This window comes from Triturus cristatus, chromosome 2_1 (genome assembly GCF_964204655.1).
Source record: "Triturus cristatus chromosome 2_1, aTriCri1.1, whole genome shotgun sequence".
In the NCBI taxonomy this organism is placed as follows: domain Eukaryota; kingdom Metazoa; phylum Chordata; class Amphibia; order Caudata; family Salamandridae; genus Triturus; species Triturus cristatus.
This window is the reverse complement of record NC_140581.1, coordinates 126,700,684-126,716,131: the sequence shown is the minus strand read 5'-3', so window position 1 is coordinate 126,716,131 and position 15,448 is coordinate 126,700,684.

Here is a 15,448-nt window from a genome sequence, read left to right as displayed (position 1 = left end):
TTGCCATTGATCTACAGGTAATGTTTTCACTAAAAGCTCCAAGGTCATACGGCACAGGTCTTTCCAAGCTGTAGGACACAGGTATGAAGTAGGAAACCTTCTGTAGAACACTTTCTAACGACCCCTGGACACAAACTTTAATCAAGCAAGCAAGCCATACTTCTTTGTCAACAAGATTATAGTGCTGGAACAAAATCTCTGTTTTGTCTATAGCAACGAAAATATTTCATAAAGACATCCAGAGTTATCGCATATATAGGAGCTCTTTATAAACCATGCGGGACACCGCACTTCGTCTGCGGTTGAAGTCAGTCCACCAATAAGGCTTTATTTACATAACTGTGAGAAGCTGTTGCTGTTTGTTAATCCTAATGTTATTTCCCCTGGTTGCTTGTCCATACTTTTACTTCAGGGGCCGACTTCTTCGCCTTGACTAGTCCCCTTGATTAGGGACACAATGGTGAGGCCTGGGAGTTGCCCTGGCAGAAGGGGTCGCTGACATGGCCAACTAATTGCACTGGAGATTTCTTGGTGGCGGTAGGTGCCCCAGCCCAAGAGTACCTATTTCAAATTGAAAAATGCCACACACAAGCTGCTCCTTAAATTTAAGACTTGTTTAAGACTCTTTAAATTCAGGCCCTTTTGTCATTCTAGTTCCTTTGGCATGCATCAGGCACTAGATTGTGTTCTAAGATCCACTTGGATTCAGATTTTCGCAGGGGAAGGACAGCCTCTCCTGCTTTCGCCTTAGCTGCAGGGGCCTGGCTTGTCCTACTGTCCAGTCCAGGCGACCCCCTGCCCTGAGATGTTCATCATCAGCACTCCCAAAGTCCTCTTGCCAATCATGCTCCTGGCCTGCCCTCCCTAGCACCACATGCCTCGCACCACATGCTTGATGACAGGAAGAGTTCACAGTGCCAGCACCTCAAGACACTATGGCTGGAATAGTTTATCAAAAGTTCATAAAACACCCTCCTTCAGAGTCCACAGCAAGTCCACCTTCCGCTGAGCCTGGAAGGAAGTGATGGACCTGGTGTTACCAGCCTTCAAAAGTCTTCACAAAGTCATGAGCACAAGTTTAGAGAGGAGGAGAACACATCAAAGCTCTAGGCAGGGGTTCTTGAACAACATCTGTGTGAGAAGTTGGCCTGGTATATGCTGTCCACTAATTATAGTGGGCACATTGCACCAGTCCAAATAACCCCTTATTCATGATAGGTTAAAGACAACCTTTATTGAAAGCTATCCTAGTGGTAGCTATGGAGAGCAGCCTTCAAGCTAAGTCTTGAAGGAATGTAAAGCAGCATGTTTTACCAGTCTATAATCTCTTGAATGACCAAATGAAAGGGAACCACACCAGGTATATATACATAAAATATATGTATTTATTTCTAAACACACCCTACTAGTCTCTTTATGAGGCTAGAGATCTAAACACTTAAGTTACATTTCAAATATTACAGTAAAATAGCACAAATACACGTCAGGCCCTAGGGGCGAGCCAAACCATATACTAAAATAGTGGTATAATAACCACGACTTAACTAGACACAAGGCCTAGAGCCTGTAGAATCGCTGGGACCCCAAGGAACCACCCAAAGTAGTGACACAGTGTGCAGTGTGAGAACACAGCCGCGAGCTCCCGTTAGCTTCTATGGGGAAAGTTGCGGTTCGATTTTTAAAGATTAGGGACACTTAGAGATGAGCTAGGACCAAACCCTTTGGGACTTAGGGAGTTCTAGGGTCAACACCCACAGGAGCACTGGAGTACTCGAGTTACCTCACCCAGGGAAGCCAGTTGCATAGGTGTCAAATGGTGTCAGGTCGCGTCGTCGTTTTCAATGGGAGCTGGCAAAGAAGTTCTGCTGCCGGGAAGATGCGAAGCGTCCGAAGAGATCCAAGCCTGGATCAAAGTCAAGAAGAACCAGAAAGCAGAGGCGACAGAGTCTGGGTCACTAGCCAGTGACCATGGGCACGATAGACGAATGCCCACCGATGTCGGGTGATTTCAGGTGAAGGAGGTGAAGCTTGACTCTTCAGCCATGAGGACCAGGAGGTGTTGAGGATATCCAGAAGCTGGGTTCGAGCTGTCCCATAAAGGATGTTGAGTGCTGCAGCATCAGTGCGCGGATTGGACACCACAAGCCTTGGCAACAGCAACCCATGCAGAAAGGAGAAAGATGCTTCGGTGCAGACCAGCAAGGCCTGAGGGACTCACCACATGGTGGTGAGTCAGGGCATGTCTGGAGCAACCAGGGAAGCCCAAGGAAAACCAGAGTTGCCTTCACAGGGACCCACCAGTCGAAGGACCAGGGATCGCAAAGGGGCCTCAAGCTGAAATGCAAGAAGCGGGCTCATGGAACACTCGTGGAGTGTAGGCCCACAATCTTCAGTGCGAAAGGTGCTTGGGGCTTGGGCTATAAGTAACCCAAAGCACGACTTCAAGAGACGTCAAGAAGTCAATGCACTTGCAAATGTGCACGTTGACCAGGAGTTCCGGTTCCACATTACTCACGAGGGCTGCGGGTCTCAGCTTTGCTGGGGACTCGGGTCGGCCTCTGAGAAGTCTGGAAATCCTCTTCCTGGGCTGCAGATACTTCGGAGTCCGGCGGGAGCTTCGGAGATGCAGACTGGCAATTGCTTTGTTGGTGCCTGCCAAACAAGGGAGTCACTCCTTGACCCCAAGGGAGAGTTCTACAGTCCTCTAATCTTGAGTAGAGCGTCAAAGTTCCAGGATTCAGTTGCAGAGTTTCGTCCAGGGATATCTCCAGTCCTGTTGCCAGGGGTTCCTTACTTACACCTAAGGAAGGGGTTGGACTAACTCTGGGGACCCACCTATGGGAGGGTTTGGAAAGAGGGGTGGCTACACCCAAATCCTTTGTCCAGTTTCACACCAGAGCAGGGGCTGGAAGGCCCTGAACCGGTTTGAGCTGGACTATGCACAGGGACACCAAATGTGACCCCAGTGCAGGACTTCAAAGCACTCTGAGAGTGCTCCCACCCAGTCCCAATACACATCAGCCTGTCTGGGAGGTGGTTACACCTCCCTGCGACAGGAAACGTATTGTCCTGGCCTCCCCTGCTGGAGTTTCGGTCAGCAGCAGGAGGCCGTGTCTGTGGCTGCAGCATCCATTTTGTGATGCCAGGGCTCTTTTAACTTGGTACCGGGTATTACCCGTGCTGTCATGTCTCTCCCTCTAGAAGGGTTGAATCATACTCCCACACCAGTTACTTGAGTGGGGGTATGATTCCAAGGTGTTTGACACCAAACACAACATGTTTCTGTGCAGCCAGTCCAAAGTTAGTATTAACCGTTTTAGTTATAATGCACTTAAGAGTATATGGTCAGGCTGCACTACTGACAACCCCGGAGGATAGATTCCAAAGGCTGCAGAGGGGCTCAGCTCATACCTGGGCACCCTCTCACATATAACCAAGCACCCTGCCTTCAGGATTGATAAGGTCTGCCATAGGGGTTTCTATGTGCAGTGATAGGTGAGATATAGTGAACCTATATCTCTGTAAGGGGTGCATGCACCACCTTACCCAGGCTACAGTAGCAGACCTGTGGTCTAATTTTGGAGGGCTTTCCAGGGGTGGCATAATACATGCTTCAGCCCCTGGTAGGCCTCTGGGGTACCTATGCCCTGGGTACATAGTATACCATCTACTAGGGACTTATAAGGGCACCCCAGAATCCAATCTGTGGTATACCTAAAGTACTAGGAATCAATTTAGAGAGGACGCAGCTAGGCTGGGGTCCTGAATAGCAGGGCCCCAGCCAGATAAAGTCGAAATACAGTGTTACAGCAGCAAAAAGTGGGGGTGACCTGAAGGACTGGGTTATTCTTAAGACCCAGCGGTGCCAGGGAACAACACCTGAAACCTTCGTGGGTTACCTGTTCTGGCGTACCAAACACAGAGACACGGGACACTTCCAGCGACGTCAGAGATCAGCGTTTATTACTGCAGGGATACAGAAGTCACAAGAAGTACACAACGTGTAGGTTCTCGGAGACTGCTTCAAATTCGTAGAAGTGGGTCGCTCCTTTTATACACGTTTTTGCCATAGCACAGTATGGCGAACAAAGGTTACAACTCAGTTCCCACAATAAACTTCAAAAGGGTCGCATTCATGTTTCAGGAGGCCGGAACATAATTACAACAGTCCTGCCGGTTCCCAACTGTAAAAACATATTCCCTCCGCAATAAACACATTTCCTCCCAACCATAAACGCATTAAGGAAGGACGAAAAACAGAATGCAGGGAAAGAACGAGGATGCACAACAGGTTAGAAAAGAGTGTTAGGGGCAATAAAGGAAACTCGATAGAGGGATCAAAGACCTCGTGTCTAATGTATGCGTGACTGTAACAATAGACCGGAGCGGCAAGATGGGCCTTGAGCGGGGCCATCTGCCTCACTCGTGTCATTCCCCTCATCGTAAAAGTCACCTCAAAGAAACACGTGTCCTTCGCGCAAGCTTGAGAGTCCCAGGGTCACGAAGCGGACAAAAAGCCCGTTCGCTGGCTACCTGAGGGCAAGAAACAAAATGGACGCTGTATCTAAAATGGAACCCGAGGGTTCGGATGAACGAACCCAAAAATGAGGCGAACCATACGTGGCTGTGTTGCGAAACTTCGTACACCCACTATACTCGTCATTTGCGGTTCATAGATACCAAACTCGTCCATATTCGTCACCACTCAAAAAGTGCCGTCCCGTCTCACACGGAACCTCAGACGCTCCTTTTGCCCTCATGTAGGCAAGCACTAGTCAAGATCAGAATCTATATCAATATTCATCAGATCGTTCAGATGCTGCTGGAACATCATTCTATTCATCAACGTCTCCTTGGTAACAGATGGCCGCCTTATACACGTCGCAGCACATAGGCCACATAAGGCAGGACCACACTGTACACAAAGACAACACGTGAATAGAAACGCTACAACAGCCCCTACGATCATTAGAATCTTCCAACCCCAGGTTGACATCAGGCCCCAAAACCATCCTAGGAGCGTCCAATTACCTTCGTCCACGTGTATGGACTCGGAAATCTTGTGCAACTTCGAGATGGCTTGGTAAACAGTTGGAGCATTGTCAGGAATAAAAATGCAACAACTTGAATGGATAATTTTACACACACCCCCTCTATCTGCAAGAACGACGTCTAGAACCATACGGTTCTGCAACGTCATGAGTCTATCCGCCTGTAGTTCAGCTGTCAGATTACCAAAGGCATTTGCAGTAATATTAGCAGTCGACTCAACCACACGGGTCAACTGTCTTAGGTTCCTACTATTAACCATAGGTCCCCAAAACGGCAAGAAACCCTTAAAGAAGTCTCCTGCCTCTTGACCAGCAGTATCCTCTTTGCTAATGACGCCTCTCACGACTCTAGTTTTGTGGTAGTCCGAAGCAACTGTGAAGGTCGGAGGTAAGAGATTCGCAATATAACAGGTACCCGAAAAGTCGCGGGGTAACCATGTATATGCGCGCTCATAACACACAAAATAGGTGCCCTTAGCAGTCAGAAAAACAGGGGAGGAGAGCATCGGTAGAACATATGTTTCAGTGCAAGCACTGTTCCCAAGTTGTGCTCTCGGATTTCGACCCAAACCTTGCAAGCAGAAATTACCAAGGTGCGGTACAATCCATATAGGGGACGAGCTCTTAAGCTGTCTATCACCCACTGATGTACTATATTCAGCCTCGCTCAGATCCTTATAAGCCTGCACTTCTTCGTCTGGAATGAGTGATGCATCGAAAACATCTCTGTCCAGATCTGCTATGGCTATCGCCAAAGGCTTGTGGTACGGCCCAGGACCAAAGTTGACAGACCGTGGCTCTCGACTGGGGTAGGAATCTAGTGCACTGCGGAACATAGTTTGGAATGCTCGAGCTGAACCCTGGGAGCTGTATGGAAGGACCAAATACGGAATACCCCTATCCATAGTGTGTGGCATTAACCCACATACCCAACAATTGGTAGTATTCACCACCAACTGATGCTGATGTAGGAGTTGAACAAAGGAATTATTCATGAATTCCGCACGTCTAACCTGCTCATGTTGAGGCAAAGGATGAAAGGAATGTGGGGAGACAGTGGTGAGGGAACTTAGGTTAAGAGAAGAGGTAGGTGAAACAGAAGGCAAGAACAACGATACCCCGAAATACACTCCACCCACCAGTAACATAGATACAGTTAGGAACAATAGAAACACCTGAAACAGAAAACATTTTGTTCGTACAACCCTCCATAACTCTGATCTCTGTGCCAACACCCTTTCTTCTTCCATCAGCTTAGAGAATGCCATCCTCTACAAACCGTCCGTGAAGTACTTGACGCACTTCGTTCTGAGTAGCGATTATCAATCCCCAGGAGTTCCCAGAGATCGACAAAAGTAACCAACCTAACGTCAGAAACCTGCTAAACAGAAAAAAGTACCCGCACGGCCCTACGGTAACCCGGATGGCGAGGTTTCCTCGAAACGTTCAAATTTTACTACAAGTCTCTTAGCAGTGGAAAACACAAATACTCAAAAAGAAAGGATGTAATTGTCCATAATATGCGTAATGTCAAAACCACTATATTGTCAATTTTTATTAGTCCTTGAAGTCCTTGAACGAAGAAAGTATCGATTTCTTCCAGGCCGAGTTTGCTCTACGAACAATTGTTCAGCTGGCGCAACAGTGTTCAATGAAACAGATGATGAGTCGGACCTTGGGTTCTCTGCTACTGATGACTCCACCTGTGGATCTGGCAATGACGGATCCTTCTCCACAAGTCGAGCGTCACTAAATGGCACAAAACGCGAAGGAGTCTCAGTTTCTTCGGTCGAAATCCCAGTTCTCACCCAACCGTCGGTTGGTAAGGGGATCGGTACCTTCTTTGTGTGACTGGCATGGACCCAATTCTTCCGGCCCTCCAGTCGAACCGCTGTCCTCGTTGTCAACAAGACTAGGTGGGGTCCGACAAATCTTGGCTCCAAGTTACGCTTCCGACCGAAGTTTCGGGTAACAACCCAGTCACCTGGCCGGAGCTGATGTCCAGGACCCTCTGTCTGCGCTGGTAGAGCTTCGAAGACCTGTTGATGAATTAATCGTAGTTTAGTGGTCAAATCGTACAAGTAATCGATCAACATTGGATATTCAAGACTATCAAAAGCCCTAGGTCTCGGGACTCCCCAAATATTTGCAGGGCGACCGAACACAATCTCATATGGGCTGAGCCCTACTCGAGAGTGTACAGTTGCTCTGGTCGATAGGAGAGCCAAAGGCAAGGCGTCAGGCCATGACAGACCAGTCGTAGCTTGAATCTTAGCGAGTTTCAGCTTCAGGGTACCATTGTACCCTTCGACCAAACCCGCTGCCTGAGGATGGTTGGCACTGTGGAATTTCTGACGAATTCCAAGGCCCTTACACACACTCTGCATTACACTCCCCACAAACTCACTCCCATTATCCGACCATACAATCCGCGGCATTCCATACCTAGGAAAATACTCCTTTAACAGGATTTTTGCTGTGGACAGGGCAGTATTGTCCTTAAGAGGATAGGCCTCGATCCATCTGGAGAACGTGCAAACCACAACTAAAACATACTTCAGGTTATTGCATCTCTCCATATGGATAAAGTCTAGCTGGATAACCTCAAAGGGACAAGCAGGAGGAGCGAAATGACCAGGTGGAGTGGGGGTGCCTTTTCCGGGATTGTGCATCAAACACACCATACAATTCTTAACCACCCTTTCGGCACACTTAGCAATACCATCATTCCTCCATACAGGAGACAAGAACTTACATATTCCTTTCGCACTAATATGTGACAACCCATGAGCCATCGTCACAACAGCTAATACATACGCGTCTGGTAACATCCATCTCTGACATTCCGTCAGGTCAACCCAACATCCATGCATATCCAATTTCCCTGTACTTTCTTTCCACTTGGTCTTTTCAGCTTCAGTAGCTTCGTTCTGAATTTCTTTCACACTTTCAACAGTATTTTCACACATACCAGTCTCCGTCGGCCACCTTACTGAACTCGTAACATACATTCGAGTCGCAAGATTCTTAGCCGTTTCCTTAGCAATCTCATCCGCAAATGCATTACCACGACCAACATCATCCGTCACTTTCCGATGTGCACTACATTTGACAATCGCCACTTGTTTAGGCAACGTAAGTGCATCCAACAGCTCATTCACGAGATGCCCGTGTTGGATCTTCGTACCATGCGATGTCATAAATCCTCTTTCTCTCCACAATCTTCCAAAATTGTGCGCAACACCAAACGCATACTGACTATCGGTAAACACATTCACACGCTTCCCTTTCGACAGAACACACGCTCTTGTCAATGCAACTAATTCTGCCGCTTGCGCGGAATTCTGGTTCAATCTCGCCGTTTCCACAATCGTGCTTAACGTCACCACAGCATACGCAGTCGTCACATCGCCATTCGGCAATTTGAAGCAAGAGCCATCCACATACAAAGTACCATCGGGATCTGACAAGGGAGTGTTTTTCAGGTCCACACGACCTTTTGTTTCTTCCTCAGTCCGTAAATAACAATCATGTGGCAGCACATCATCTGATTCCATATTAATCGGCAACAATGTCGCCGGATTCAGTATATTACAACGCTTAATCTGTATATGACTTGCCAAAAGGGTCAGCTCGTACCCAGACAACCTTGCACTCGTCAGATGTTGAGTCTTTGTCCGATTCAAGAGCGTATCAACCGCATGCGGAACCATTACTATGAGCATATTGTCCATGACCAAACCTGCGGACTGCCGAATAGACGCCGCAGCTGCCGCTGTCGCCCTCAAGCAACTTGGCAACGCTCTAGCTACCGGGTCTAAGGTCGAGGAAAAATATGCACACGGACGCTGCTTATCACCAAATTGTTGCGTTAGAACACTCAACGCACAACCGTCCCTCTCATGGACGTATAATGTGAAAGGCTTACTGTAATCAGGAGTACCTAACACAGGAGCCGAACACAGCGCATCACGTAGTTCAGAAAAACTTTTCTGACATTCCTCCGTCCAAGGCAAAGGAGTTGAAACGTCCTTGCACGTGAGGGCTACCAATGGCTTCGCTAACAGTGAAAAGTTCGGGATCCACTGTCTGCAGTATGATGTGATACCTAAAAAGGCACGCACATCTCTCTGAGTTGCTGGCACAGTCATTCGAGCAATTGCTGCAATTCTTTCAGGGGTCAACCTTCTTCCCGCCTTTGACAATAAGTGACCGAGGTAGGTAACTTCTTGACAACAATATTGTAGTTTAGAAGGTGACACTTTATGATGCAAGTCGCAAAGATGCTGTAACAAAGACACTGTAGCAGCTTTACAAAGCTGTTCAGTGTCAGCAGCAATTAACAGATCATCAACGTACTGAATCAAGGCTGCACCAGCCGGTAACACAAATGCATCAAGCTGACTCTTAAGAGCTTGGCTGAAGATTGATGGACTCTCACAGTAGCCCTGTGGAGCGCGTTTGAATCTGAAGCTGCGACCACCTAATGAGAAACCAAACAAGTCTCTGCTTCCCTCAGCAATCGGAATGCTAAAGAACGCATTCTTCAGATCGATCACCGAGAACCACGATGCAGTGGCTGGAATCAGAGTCAGTAAAGCTGTAATGTCTGGCACCACAGGAAACTGCGGGACAACGACTTTATTTACCTCCCGTAAGTCGATAACTAAACGATACACGGGAGGCTTGGAGGGATCCGTTCGTTTCAGAATAGGCAACACGGGACTATTGCACACATTACCTCGTGTCTCCTCAATAACATCTTTGCCGATCAGATCGTAAATGATCGCTAACAGTGCCCTTTCACCATCAAGGGAAATACGATACTGAGGTATGCGTGGCAAACGCGCACCAACTTTTAGTTGGACAACATAAGGTGGTATATCCAACAGGCCCACATCATTGGGACCTGTCGCCCACAAGGAGTCTGGGAGAGATCTCAATTCCGATGGGAACTTATCGATCGATAAATACATAGGGGAAATCACGCTCTTACCTAATGTAAGCTCCACACCCGTAGGAGAACAGTACAAAGTCGCATGTAACCTTTTCAACAAATCTAAACCCAAAAGATTCTCACCACAACCAGTAGTCAAAATCAAAGGAGCTTTCAGCTCATGAGTCCCAATTGTAAGGGGCAAAGGGCTAGAGACCGGATTGCTAACGGGGGCGCCAGAAAATCCAACGGAAACATTCGTTAAGCCAGACAAAGGCGCGCCAGGGAGTTTCGAATGCATGATGGAACTTTTTGCTGCACCAGTGTCCAACAGAAAAGGCTCAACAACGCCCAAAGTGGCTACTGCAACATAAGGCCCTCTCTGATCAACCGGAACTGATACTTCTCCCTTCCTTTGTCTATGGCTGTCCTAGTAGATACCATCCGCATCACCATCACATTCAACATAACAATCATCCACATGATACTGTGCAGACCGGCCGGACGACGGTTCGCGCCGATCTAAACAATTTTGCGAATCCGACGACGTCGCAAAACGTTCGGCCTGATTCTGGGTAACTCCGCGACCTCTACCACGAGAAACCTGTTGAGGACCACTACGTCCTCCTCGAGCCGACACGCCATTAGTCCTATCACGAAGAACCGGACAGTCGAACTTCAGATGGCCTTCCCCACGACAATACGCGCACTGATTATATCCCAGCACAAAACGAGGCGCAGGCGAAGCATTGCGCGACTGTGATTTAGAGAACTGTGATTGCGATCTATTTGGCTGCTGTGTATCACTGAAATTCGAACGCGGTGGATAGGCTTGCTGCAACAAGACCTTAGTTTTGAGATCCTTAGTTTTCTTTTCTGCACGCTCATTTTCCTCTTTTTCTCTATTCTCGTAATATTGGGCCGTAGCCAATATTTGGGCAGTGGTAGAAACAGCCCACGCACTCTCTGAATTCTTCAACTTGTTGCCAAGGTCGGGCGACAAATTTGATACAAACTTATCAACGAACAGCCGCTGACCACCCTCGGAACCCATGTCCTGACCACTATGATCAATGAACGCTTCCTCAAATCTCGTAAAGAAATCAGAAACACTTTCATCCCTCTTTTGCCTGCACGCTGATAATTTGTCCCAATTGACGCGCATCGCTGGCATAAGCGTCTTCATGAGGGTAATTATCCTCTGGGGCAAAGCCACAATAACCTGTTCAGGTTTAGCCCCACCAACCTGCCGGGCATCTGCCGCTGTAAGGGCAGCCCAGTCACCGCCTAACTCGGCTACATGATTCTCATGACGAATTTTCGCCCAAATCGGCTGAGGCACCACATTGCCGAACAACATATCAATATCGGCTAGGTTCATAACAGTAGCATCCACCAATTGGGACAACTCCTTATAATAACCCGCAGGATTCTTACGGGGGTCAGGTAGGGATTGCTTTACTTGCAACACTTCCGATCGTTTCCAAGGGAGGTGTATCCACACTCTCTGGAAATGGCCTGGGACAGCAGGGACAGCAGCAGGATCACCTGGCATCCATACCGGGAGAACTTCCCGCATAGGATATTGACCAGGTTGTGCCATCCATTCCGCGGTCGCGTCCTTAAACAGCGCACGCGGTTGAACCGTACATCGAAAGGATAACAAACGTTCCAAAGCCTCTCGAACTTTGTCACCTACAATTGTACCCGTGGCAAACCGAAGCTGTAGCTCGGAAACCTCAGGTGGTATATCATCAGCTACATCATCGTCCCACTCCTCTTTCAATGACTTACACAATTCTTCGAACACGAATCGTTGCGTGGGCACATTAAACTGAGAAAACGTTTCAAACACTACACGTGGGGTGTATTTAACAGGGTTACGAATCCATCTACGTGCCGTTTTCACCAACGATTCTCGTTCCCTATCATCAGGAAGCTGGCTGCGTCTTTGAGCAACATCTGAAAGAGTCGAGCCAAGTATCGGCCCAAAGAGCGGAGAATAAAGAGAAGCAACAGCAGTCAAGAGACGACTACGAACAGAAGGAGAAGAGGACGAAGATGCAGGCGTAGCCGCCATAGGGGTGGGAACAGTAGAAGTAGACGCAGCAGCAGGAGTAGCGGGAACAACAGGCTGAGGAGGGACTTGGAGAGGCGCAATAGGGAGAGAAGCCGGAACAAGAGGATGTACGATCTGTGGCCCAAGGGGATTCGGGAGTACGGGAGGAACGACGGGCTGACCAGCAGCCGCCAAAGCAGCGGGTTGAGGAAGAGGTGGATGAACGGGACCCATAACACCAGGAGCATAGGGAGGTGGCGATTTCATCAGATAAGACAAAAGCGAATCTTCCACCGATTCTTCTCCTGTCTTATCGATCGTAGAAGGTAGCGTCGGATAACATTTGTCCACTGCCATATGGTGAAGCCGAGCACTAACTTCCTGCTCTTTCTCATCTTTGTCTAACTGATATTGTTCCGCATTGCGCATTACCGTAATGACACCTTCTCGTTTATTTTTCTTATTCTGTTTGATTTCTTTCTGCTTGGCCTCTTTCCGCCATAACCGGAAGGAATCAAACATGGCCGGCCTAGCTTTCTTTTTAAATAATTTAGCTTCCAAGTTATCTAAAATGGCAGTCTCGAAACTACCATGAGGTGGCCAACTAAGGACGCCATCCTTTTTAGTATAACGAACCCAATATTCATTATATACGATAGGACCCACGCCATGGCGACTATAGAGCTCGTAAAGCGGAGTTCCAGCCGGAGGTATCGGACATGAATCCTCCAGCCGGGAATCCATGCTGCAACATTTAAGAAACCCAAACAAAGTACTACGGCCAGGCATCGTGCACACTAGCCAAGTATACAAACTTCAAGGGCTTATCGAATTACGATGTCCTCGCAAAAATGCAAGACCCTCGGTTTTTGGCAATTGCAATCGTCAAATAAAACCCAACAACTAAGAACCACGAATGCTATGGAACCATGCAAACAACAAAGCAATACTGGGAGCGACCCACAAATACTTAACTGAGAGAGCAATGGCGTCACCAGGAAGGCCCGTTGATCGTCTCGCCGTACAAAGGACTACGCCAGGCGCCAAAACAGGTCGACAGTCAGGGCATCGGTCCGTCGCAGCCGTCAGGAGGCGGGGATCTTCGCGGGAAAAGACGTCGGGCCACTTATTTCGACAACTGGATCGATGAAGCGGGGTGCACCTTCCCTCGGAGATTTCACACGAAGTTCCTCACGATCGTCGGGCTTGGACCGGTACCGTTGATGTCGCCCCACGTTGGGCGCCAACTGAAGGACTGGGTTATTCTTAAGACCCAGCGGTGCCAGGGAACAACACCTGAAACCTTCGTGGGTTACCTGTTCTGGCGTACCAAACACAGAGACACGGGACACTTCCAGCGACGTCAGAGATCAGCGTTTATTACTGCAGGGATACAGAAGTCACAAGAAGTACACAACGTGTAGGTTCTCGGAGACTGCTTCAAATTCGTAGAAGTGGGTCGCTCCTTTTATACACGTTTTTGCCATAGCACAGTATGGCGAACAAAGGTTACAACTCAGTTCCCACAATAAACTTCAAAAGGGTCGCATTCATGTTTCAGGAGGCCGGAACATAATTACAACAGTCCTGCCGGTTCCCAACTGTAAAAACATATTCCCTCCGCAATAAACACATTTCCTCCCAACCATAAACGCATTAAGGAAGGACGAAAAACAGAATGCAGGGAAAGAACGAGGATGCACAACAGGTTAGAAAAGAGTGTTAGGGGCAATAAAGGAAACTCGATAGAGGGATCAAAGACCTCGTGTCTAATGTATGCGTGACTGTAACAATAGACCGGAGCGGCAAGATGGGCCTTGAGCGGGGCCATCTGCCTCACTCGTGTCATTCCCCTCATCGTAAAAGTCACCTCAAAGAAACACGTGTCCTTCGCGCAAGCTTGAGAGTCCCAGGGTCACGAAGCGGACAAAAAGCCCGTTCGCTGGCTACCTGAGGGCAAGAAACAAAATGGACGCTGTATCTAAAATGGAACCCGAGGGTTCGGATGAACGAACCCAAAAATGAGGCGAACCATACGTGGCTGTGTTGCGAAACTTCGTACACCCACTATACTCGTCATTTGCGGTTCATAGATACCAAACTCGTCCATATTCGTCACCACTCAAAAAGTGCCGTCCCGTCTCACACGGAACCTCAGACCATGTGAAGCAGATCCTACTCTCCTACAATTTGTACTTCTTTAGTTCTGCCAATGCCTCTTCTCAGCTTTTTGAGTCTACACAGGGACCAAAAAAGGTGTAATTTCCTATGATTAGTGGTAAACCCACCAACACTACTGATGTCACTTCATCATTCCATCCATTGATGTTGCTAAAACGAACCCACCCGTAGCCTGTCACAGTCCATCAGCTGTATTCTGGATAGAATTAAAAATGGCAGCTCAATCCAGAACTGAGGGATTTCTCTCTGTGCCACCCTGGCATGCCTGTTCATTCAAAAACTCTGAGAACAGAGAGACAGAAATTTTGGGCATTGCATTGTCAAGGCCTGGCAGCATCACTCCCAGTGGTTTGCAAGTTGGTGCCTGATGATAGCTATGGAGAGTCCAAGCACAACGCGTTCCTCCAGAAGTAGATTCTTAATCCTCCTGGAATGGGCCATTGTCTCCTGGGGCACTTGATCTGCTAGCTGGTGCAGCAAAGCAATTAACTCTCACAGCCAGGCAGCTCAAAAGATTAATCACATTAAGGGCTGCCTCAGGAAAATATGCCTAATTATAAAGTATGTTATGAATTGCAGATAAATAAAAGTGACCTCATATTAGGATGCTGGGCCAATATGGGTGAATGGGAGAGGCTCATGGAAGGCGTTCTTTGGCTCTTGCAACCTTCTCCCAACCACATGTGAAGGTCCCTCTACAGGGGCTGGGTTTTCACACAGATTAAGCTTTGTGTAAGGGAGGAGGCTGAGTCTTGAAACCTTCCATCTAATGCCATGTGAATGCTGTCAATGATTTGTTGGTTCACGTTCATGTTTACAAATACTTTGCATTGGGTTTGTGTTATATTTTTAACGCAAAACCAACACAAATTTTAGTGGTGTTATTTACAATCCAAAAGCAAATTGTGATTTGCATTGGATTGTAACCAAATGTAAACACAAAGCAGTGCAGAATGTTGCGTTGCGTTACTTTGCTTGAAGGGGACATTCCATTAGTTGAACATATGGGTTCCCATGCAACCGCCCATGGGTTTGGTGAGAATCCCTATCTGCAAAGAACTGTAGACAGGGATTTACACGAACATTCTGTGTGTCCTTCAGGCAGCTATAACGAGGAGAAATGTTTTAATTTGTCATTGTTTCCCCCTCTTTGCTAGTGTGCTACATTCTGCACCATACTTAAAATGCACCTTGAAGCAAAGTTTTTGGACTGGAAGGAAC